This window comes from Monopterus albus, unplaced genomic scaffold (assembly GCF_001952655.1).
Source record: "Monopterus albus unplaced genomic scaffold, M_albus_1.0 scaffold336.1, whole genome shotgun sequence".
Lineage (NCBI taxonomy): Eukaryota > Metazoa > Chordata > Actinopteri > Synbranchiformes > Synbranchidae > Monopterus > Monopterus albus.
In genome coordinates, this window is record NW_018128216.1 from 217,456 (window position 1) to 227,758 (window position 10,303).

General features: G+C 40.9%; 1 protein-coding gene across 6 annotated transcripts in view; it reads right to left on the minus strand.

The window, feature by feature from the left end:
- The window catches only part of znf438 (zinc finger protein 438), a 117,056-nt gene that overhangs the window by 42,013 nt on the left and 64,740 nt on the right, over positions 1-10,303 (minus strand). For all 6 annotated transcript variants that reach the window (XM_020624742.1, XM_020624737.1, XM_020624741.1 and 3 more), the window contains one exon: positions 9,883-9,972. The gene's annotated coding sequence lies outside the window, so the exon portion shown is untranslated. The remainder of the gene's footprint in view (positions 1-9,882; positions 9,973-10,303) is intronic.

The window sequence follows — 10,303 nt, forward strand, 5'->3', positions numbered from 1 at the left end:
GGTGGCTTTCCCGACTCTGTGAGCTCTCTCCATCGCAGTGTCCTGCTGTATGTCCAACTTGTTCTTTAGAACCTCCTTCACTTTACTCTCCGCATCCTTCCAGGTCTCTCCGGCTGCCTCCTGAATTCCAGCAAATATCAAGTTTTTCCGCTTGGTTTGTGCTTCCAAGTATTCCACCTTATCCGACATAACTTTCAGGAAATCACAGGCTTCATACAGTCCGTCTCTCGTAGCTTTGATCTGCGTTGACTGCTCATCCATGTTAACTTTGATCGCGTCGACCTCACGCTGAGTAAACTGCAGACTCGATTTTATTTCCTGTATCTCTCTGGTCATTTCGTCGAATCTCTTGTTGTTCGTATCCATAATTATTTGCACAAATCCCTTAAAACTGTCGCTGAGCTGATTCACCAGCGCAGTGAAAAGACGTTTCTGCTCCAACAAGTCCGCAGCAAAATTCTCTTCAACTTCGCCTTCCTCAGCAGCTTCAGATCTATTTGCTCTTTTCCCTTTAGGAGCCATTTCAAGATGTAGACTTTTCCAAAACTTGAAAGTGTAGAAAATATGTAACAGATATGAGAATCCCAGAACAGACAAGAGGAGCAGAAAAAAACGTCCGCTCTCGCTGTGTGGATGCCTCACAGCATCCACACAATAATAATAATAAACTAGAGAAATGCATTTCCTGTCAAAAATGCATGTGGATGCTGTAATGCTGAACAATTACCCTGAAAATGCTGAACATTTTAACACCTGAAAGTATGCTGAAGTAGAATTTTCCCATTGATTGATTGATTGATTGATTGATTTATTCTTTCAAACATGCAGAACAGAACAGAACAATGAACAAATGACAATAACACACATGATTACACATATCCAACCAATACTAATTCAAAATCAGTTTGCTTACACCTAATACATGTTTGAATGGAGTAGGAAGAAGTCAAACTTATCCAGTCCTACCGTTGAAAAAATGCTAAATAGTTGAAAAAGTATAAATGTTACAAATAACAAAAATACAAGCACACATGCTGTAGCATCCACACAATAAAGAACAGGAGATCACAGTGTGGATGCTGTAAAGCATCCACACAATGTGTGTAACTTCATGCTCAACTGATCATGGCTTGGTTTTTCATCTGACGAGCACACTGACTCAGACACAAGTGTGTTTCTTACATAATCATGCTAAATCAACTGAACCTGGCTCCAATCAAATTAAAGAGACACAGTGTCTTAAGGAGAATCCAATCAAACAGGGTACACCTTAAATTCAGCTTAAAGTGCCATAACAAATGGTTTAAATACTAATAAATAACCAAATTAATTTAATTCATTAGCAAAAATGTTTTCTTTGCAATTATGGGTTACTGTGTATATACATATGTGCAACAATTACATTTAATTAGTTAAATCTATAACAATAAAGTGTGCACAAAATTAAATGGTCTGAACACTACAAAGCCACTGTAACTCACCTACGGTGGCCTGAATATTTCAGACAACCTTTGGTGGTGCTTCAGTGGTTTAAAAGGCCTTCAACTGCAACTTGTTCTACCTTTAAATACTGCATACATCTGACTGGCCTTGTGTTCATTCAGACAGACATCAAAACAGCATGCGAGGGGAGGAATACAAGGGGAGGTCAAAGATGCTACTCAGTCTACTGGGGGTTCTAAGCGCTAACCACTTTAATCTAACTGGGGCCGGAGGTCAGGGCTGGGGTGACACAAAAACCTGGTTTCTGTTGTGAATGTGAGAGTGTGGGGGAGAAGGAGAAGGGAAAAAAGGGTGGGGGTGACCAATTATCAGGTAAAGCCAGTGAGATGAGAGGTGAGGATTTGTTTATTCTGGAAATAAATCAGGGTTGTGCAGAAGGGCAGTGTGGGGACAGGCCACGCATTCTCCTGGAATGGAATGAGATGTTATTAAGGCAAACAAAAATCACAGCTCACTCCCTCAAACCTAGATCTGGGTCACATGAAGAGGAGGTCTAGCCAAAACCAATGGTCTTCACCAAGCAAAACAACCTGGCTATTGTTGCTCAGTAATGCAGTTTAGTGAAGGGTGAGTGCATCACATGCAATGTCAAAGCATGTACCCACTATGTGGAGATGGTGGCCAGGAACCAAATGCAAGACCATTAAGCCTATTTTCTGGAAGAGATAGACTACAAAACATCAGCCTCTGGACAGTAGACAATAAGAAAAGAGGATGATTCTTTTTCTCTTGTGGTGAGTTTAAAAAAAAATCTAAACCTGAAGTGGTTTGAGAAAGGAAAGCACAGCAGGGACAGGAATAGTGTAGGGTTTTGTTATCTCCCTTGTAGGTGAGAGCAATGTTCATCTGGGAATCAAAGATAGAGCCTGGAGACAGAGGGGGTCTGGAATGTGTGTGTATGCGCATGTGTGTTTGTATGTGGGGAGGGAGGGCTAAAAACCCTGCAGAGGCCAAGCTGCCCCCGGTTTTAGCCTAGATCAAAGGCCATGATCTATGCTATATAAGATGGCAGATCATGGGGGGTTGGTGCCAGCCAGCTGTGAGAAGCTGTGTCCAGTGGCCATCTTTCACTATGGATGGATGTCCAAGAAGAAACAACATTGTACCATTTTCTTTACCACCGAGTAGGGTTGCAGCAGTATATTGGTTTCACAGTATACCATGGTATGAAAATGGCTGGTTATCATACCATGCACATTTGCTTATTACCCTTGCTGAAGAAAAAAAACTGTGTCCGCACCTTTCTTCCCTGACTGCCCGTGACATCACGTGCTACATGCACATGTGCAGTGGACAAGTGGCAGAGAGAAGGAAGCTGATAGCCCATTACCAAACGTCATCCAGCAAAAGCGAAATTTAAATCAATAATGCAGAATTATTTACCAAAAATGAAGACCTTCGAGAACACTGTCCCTCTGTGCAGATCAAAGTATGCATCCTGTTTATAACTTTATTCCCAAACAATAAAATATGCGCGTGTATAAATGTCTGTCATAAAATGCAGTCAAAATAATTTTCCACATTGTCTGTTTGTTTGCTATTCTCTGATTTACATCAGGACTTGCACTGATCCCAATCTGACCCCAGAAACACACAAACTTTCCCGACCCCAGGGGGCTGACAGAACTGCCCTTGTGTGAGTGAAGGTAGGCTAGAGACAGGATTGGTCTGGCTGCACTGTCCTGTACCTACAATAAATCAGCAACTATTTTGATAATTATTTAGAGCATTGTGCTCCCTCCTCTGGCAGTCAGCACTGTGTTAGCCTTCTACTGTAGACTTTGCTCAGCAATCCAAGGTTTCACTGTATTTTGTTATGCTACACAGCCTTATGTTGGTTTACTGTTTACTTGCCCCTCGCATGGGAATACCATGTACATGCACATTGAGAGCCGCTATACCAGAGTCAAATTCCTCATGTGTCCGGCACACCTGGCCAATAAAGCTGATTCTGATTTTCAATGCTGGACTTGCTTGTAACAGAGTAGGCTACTAATCTCATAACCATCTGACAAGCTTCTTGTTACTATCTGTCAGGTTTGCCCGGCTGCGCCTGCCTTCTCACTCCCCTCACTCTGTTTTTGCTCCCTTACCTTGATTACGTTATCCGACACACCTGCTTCATATCCCCTGATTACCACCAGCTGCACCTGATTAGTTCTCCCTATTTATTCCCTGCTCTACGTTCACTCCCCTGCCAGTTCTTTCTAGCGTTATCAGGCCCGTTTGTATCCCGTTCTCATTTTCTGTATATTATCTTCACGCTTTGTCGCCCTAGCTCTGTTCCAGTCTTTAGCTCCATTGTTTCATTCCTCCTCGCCTCTGTCGCTTCTCCGGACCACGGACCTCCTCTACCCGGCTCCTTCTCCACCGCGCAGGTCGATGCACAGTCTCCTACTAACTGTATGTACAAACTCTGTTCTTCCTCAGTACTTTCCACCACGACCAGCCCAGGAGTGAGTCCCAGCGTTCGCAGCCCGGTCTTCTCATCATTCAGCCACTGACTGTATTCACTTCTGCAGCTCCACACCCGGTCCCACTTCTACCTGATTATTCATTTCCTTGTTATATTTCACTGTAATTAAACTTAGCACTGCTTGCACTGAAGTCAGCCACCTGGGTCCGTTATATTTTTGTGACTCGCTCACTCCTGTGTTCGAGCCGATCTAACACTATCTGCACTACTGTCCCCGATTGTACATGGTTTGAGTAATAGCCTATTAGGTTGTACTGTTTAGTTTTATCTATCTATTTTAGTTTTCTAAATAGTATGGTATTCAATACTAGTTGAGAGGGAAACAGTATTTCGATTTTCTGTACGTCCTGCACAAATAGTGAATGGACAATAAAAATCTTTGCTCTTGATCTTTTACAGTGTGATATTAGTACTTTTACTTAAGGATGTGAATAACTTCCTTTACTACTGGTTATAACATACAGGCTAACATGCTTTAGTAATATACTGTAACATGTTATATTTACATGCTCTTCTTAAAAATCATGTTTACAGTATTGTTCAAAATAATAGCAGTACAATGTGACTAACCAGAATAATCCAGGTTTTTAGTATATTTTTTATTGCTACATGGCAAACAAGTTACCAGTAGGTGCAGTAGATTCTCAGAAAGCAAACAAGACCCAGCATTCATGATATGCACGCTCTTAAGGCTGTGAAATTGGGCAATTAGTTGAAAGGGGTGTGTTCAAAAAAATAGCAGTGTCTGCCGTTGACTGTACAAACACAAAACTATGTTGTACAAACGTTTTTGTTTCTAGGATTTAGCAATCCTGTGAATCACTAAACTAATATTTAGTTGTATGACCACAGTTTGTTATAACTGCTTCACATCTGTGTGGCATGGAGTCAACCAACTTGTGGCACCTTTCAGCTGTTATTACACTCCATGATTCTTTAACAACATTCCACAATTCATTTACATTTCTTGGTTTTGCTTCAGAAACAGCATTTTTGATATCACCCCACAAGTTCTCGATTGGATTAAGGTCCGGGGATTGGGCTGGCCACTCCATAACATTAATTTTGTTGGTTTGGAACCAAGACTTTGCTCGTTTACTAGTGTGTTTGGGGTCATTGTCTTGTTGAAACAACCATTTCAAGGGCATGTCCTCTTCAGCATAAGGCAACATGACCTCTTCAAGTATTTTGACATATGCAAACTGATCCATGATCCCTGGTATGCGATAAATAGGCCCAACACCATAGTAGGAGAAACATGCCCATATCATGATGCTTGCACCACCATGCTTCACTGTCTTCACTGTGTACTGTGGCTTGAATTCAGAGTTTGGGGGTCGTCTCACAAACTGTCTGTAGCCCTTGGACCCAAAAAGAACAATTTTACTCTCATCAGTCCACAAAATGTTCCTCCATTTCTCTTTAGGCCAGTTGACGTGTTCTTTGGCAAATTGTAACCTCTTCTGCACGTGCCTTTTTTTTAACAGAGGGACTTTGCGGGGGATTCTTGAAAATAGATTAGCTTCACACAGACGTCTTCTAACTGTCACAGTACTTACAGGTAACTCCAGACTGTCTTTGATCATCCTGGAGCTGATCATTGGCTGGGCCTTTGCCATTCTGGTTATTCTTCGATCCATTTTGATGGTTGTCTTCCGTTTTCTTCCACGTCTCTCTGGTTTTGCTCTCCATTTTAAGGCATTGGAGATCATTTTAGCTGAACAGCCTATAATTTTTTGCACCTCTTTATAGGTTTTCCCCTCTCCAATCAACTTTTTAATCAAAGTACGCTGTTCTTCTGAACAATGTCTTGAACGACCCATTTTCCTCAGGCTTTCAAATGCATGTTCAACAAGTGCTGGCTTCATCCTTAAATAGGGGCCACCTGATTCACACCTGTTATTTCACAAAATTGATGACCTCACTGATTGAATGCCACACTGCTATTTTTTTAACACACCCCTTTCAACTAATTGCCCAATTGCACAGCCTTAAGAGCGTGCATATCATGAATGCTGGGTCTTGTTTGCTTTCTGAGAATCTACTGCACCTACTGGTAACTTGTTTGCCATGTAGCAATAAAAAATATACTAAAAACCTGGATTATTCTGGTTAGTCACATTGTACTGCTATTATTTTGAACAATACCGTATAACTGTTTATTCTTTAGGGTCAATCTAGCTCTGCAATTCACTTTCAGCTGGCAGTCACTTGCAATAAAAAAAACATTTTTTCATTCTTTTGAGGGTCATTGTAGCTGATAAAATAGTAATTCTGTAATACCATAATACTGTGAAACCGTGACATTTTCTGAGATATTGCTGCTTCTTCCTGCATGCTAACTGCTCATCTTTGCGCTCCAGCCTAAGGTGTATATGTGTGTATGCAGAGGAGTTAGGGTGTGGAGCAAAGGCAGTCATGGGGAAAATTAAATCAGAGGTCCTCGTTTCATCCCCAGAGCTGTGCTTAATGAGAGGGCAAAAACGTGGGCACAAGCGCACGCGTGCGCACACGCACACACACATGCACGCGCTTATAATGACTGGCAATTTAGTAGCATCCAGCTGCTGCTTTTACCTTTTCAACACACAACAAATGGTGGAAAGGGGCTGTGGGAGAGAACATTACAGCACCATACGATATTCATGGCATGTGCACAGACACATGCACACCCATATGTCATCCACTGTCACCTGAGCAAAACCAATCTAAGGACAAAATCCATTCCAATTAGGATGCTGCTACTCTGCCCTGCATGTGGATGCAGATTAATCAGTAAAGAAATATCCTTCTTAACCTGTCATTCCATTTTCACAACACAGTCAACTGAGACTGGATGTTTTGCTTTTTTTGACTTTCTTTGACTTAAAAGTAATGAAATGAATTCCCTAATTGTGTGGAAAGATCATTTTGAAAGTCTGTAACAATATTATTACACAGTACTTGTATTGGTGCTCAGTATTGCAAGTAGTCAAATGCAAGTCTGAATGAAGTATTTGTATTGTGTATTCCTAATTGAAAACTGCACAAAAGATTTATAAAATCTTAGATACAGCATATAACCTGTGTTTAATCAGGAAAGCTCTGAGGAAAGATGCTCAAAGTTGCACTGCCTGCAGAGGTAAACAATAGGACTAGTCCATTTTGATCTAGCTCTATAGGAATCTGTTCCTCCAACTCTACTTGCAAACATGCAGTGCCTGCTATAACACACTGGTACACATATACACAAGGAGACCCCCTGTTCAGGAACACAAACACTGGCACAGATGACGACTGCAAAGAATTTCAGTTTGTTGGCCTTGCCATGGAAACGTGACGGCATGATGATCTTGACTGGGGTGCTAAGAAAACATCTGCTTCCCACTGCAATGATCACTCAATGCAAAGGGACAACTGTAATAGGGGCTTTGAGTGGAAGGAAAAATGCTGCCAACTTGCTAATTTTAGGCACTCTGCGTCTCTGATGAAACACTGGAAAAGGCAGAGAGGAGGCATGGAAGTTCTGTCTTTCACTTTCTTCATCGTGTCTTTCTATCATTACCCCCTGCATTTGCTATGAGAAAGCGTCTCAAAGCTCTTTGATTCTCTCAATCATTTCTCCCTCTCTTCCTGTCCCCAGCCCTCCCCCTCTGTCTTTCTCTTCCTGGCTTTCTGTCTCTTTCTCCCTTTTCCCGTCCCTCTCTTTCATTCTCAACTCCCTCCCCTTCTGTCAGTACCTGAGTAAATATAGTGTTGTGTGCTAATTAGAACACTTTCAGCAATGTGATGAGCCCAGAGACATAAACATCAAGGTGGGGAGGAGAAGAGATGAGATGGAAGGTATAGTGGCAGAGGTAACTCAGCCCAAGGGCAACACAACGCAGATGCAAGCACATCAGTTTAGAAGTGAAGCACAAGACGAGTGGTTTTGGTCTACAACCCAAGTTAGGGTCGCTCTGAAGCAAAGGGCAGTAGTAAGGCAGATGACTTTGAACTGGCAGTGATGAAATGAAGGGCACTAGCAGAGAAGGGAGCATGTGGTAGAGCTTCATCCCTGATGGGAGTAAGATACAAACGTCCTTAATGATGGCTGCTCCTAGAGACCTGGTGCAAGATCAAAAGATTATGTAGATAAACCCAACTGTTCTCCTGTTGAGGTGTGCTTCTGAAAGCAGGCCAATGCAAGGCAGATTGTTATCATTTAATATAAGATGGCCTTTCTGGGGTAATAAGCTGCAAGACATGCAGGTGAGAAGGTAATGTAGAATAGCTATGGTTAGTTTAGTTTATTTGGCCCCCCCAAAAACACAAGCGAGCACAAAATCCAATGCTTATGTACATGCATACAAAAAACCTTACTGGGCCAAAAGGAAATGAAAATGTTAAAATAATGCATCAGCATCAAAAGCACTTTGCTTATGGAAACTTCTCATTTGATTCAGACTTTAGACTTGCTTCACTAAGACTGAGCTTTTATAGTACTATCAAGTAATCCTGTTCCTGGTGTGTAGTGTTTATTGCACCACAGTCACCTCACTATTTCAGAGAAAATCCAGTAATTTGGTCCTCTAGTTTAAATGTCTACACTACTGTGTTTAACTGTAAATGTAAATCATGGCTTTACTTAAGAGTAAAAATGCAGTCAATTTTTTTGGGCTAAATAAAATTTCATAAAGAAATGTTTTTTTCCCTTTCAAAACAGTAATTATTTCAAAAGATTTGTGAAACCAAAGTCGGCCTTGGACCATAATGTAGAAAAGAAGAGGAAGCCCAAAGAAATAGGGTGAAGTGAAATGAAATAGGGTGGTAAGGTAGCACCTACCTTACCACCTTACCATGAGATGTCAACAGACCATTCAAACACAGCCTTTAATGTTACTCAGAGATGTCTCATCATTATAAGAAATCTTATGATTCCAGATTATGCCCAGACTGGTAACGATATGTGCAGTGGAAACCTCAAAGAACTTGCACAAGTCATTTTAATCTCATGTTAGATCCAGTACAAACACTGATGGAGTGGCAGAGCTATTTTTACAATGAGGTCAGTGTGAGCTGTGGGATTTTGTTCTCCTGGGAGACACACACACAGAGGAACTGTGCCGATGTTTTGTATGAGGTGAGATGTATAGAAACCCCAAGTCAGGAAGAGAAGTTTAAGGATTTTGGTTGAAACCTGATTGGTCAGAAAGTTCTTATTTAATTACTGAACAAAACTGACATTCACTCATCTTCTCTTTAGCACATAAAGAAAATACTCCCATACTTCGACCATCTCTAGTCTAGTAGAAGTAGCAAATACGGTGATAGATGACACTGCAACAAAGTACTTTACTAACCATCCAATTTCATTCCTTTAAGGGCAATATTTGTATTTATTCTTTTTAATTTTTCACTTATTTGTTTCTCTGTACACTTTAGTTACTATTTCTACTGCTACATATAGTATTTAATACCTTTTCTTAGCTGGTAAATGGTAATGCATTTATTCTTGTATCATGCTATTCTATGGCATTGCAACACACTCAAAGTGCTTTTCGCATTATTTGTCCATTCACACTCCAAAGTATACATAAACACACGCGTGTGCACACACACACACACACACACACCAGTGCCCCATTCACCGGAAGCAACTTGGGGTTTTGCCTCTTACTCAAGGACACTTCGACATATGGACTGAAGAAGCCAGGAATTAAACCACCAATTCTCTGGTTAGGAGATGACCCACTATTCCACCTGAGCAACAACTGCCCAGTATTTAGATTTAGCCTATGTTTTGTTCTTTTTTTTTTTTTTTTTTTTTTTTTTTTTTTTTTTACATTTTTTGAAGTTGTCTGGTCTTCTACTTCCACATGATATCATTAAAATTTTATCTCATATTAAACCAACTGAAGTTTGGCTAAAAACCCTTTACCAACCATAGGATTCCTTCTTCCTCAGCTGCTCACTCCTCCTCTTTCTGGGTGGTGCCTGGGTTCTGGTCCTGACCCTCCTTCTCCATACTCCCCCTGTAAAGACATCAAACATTAAGCCTTTATTTTAAAGTGTGAAAAACGAGAATGGAGAGTTCATTAATATTAAATAAATTGTGTCTAACAAATAATAATATGAATACAAAGGTAACGGCATAATGTAAAAAAAATGTAATGTCTTAAAAAATTAGTGGAGTTGACACCAATGCCTGGCACTTCACCTTTCAGGTACTGTTACCAAAATTAAGCCAGTTAGCTCCATCAAAACCAGAATTACTGCTTCATGGTTGTATGCCCCTGCCACCCAGTCAAATTCACAGAACTGGGGCAGATGTGAGGTCAGTGACCTTGACCTTTGTGTCCAAGA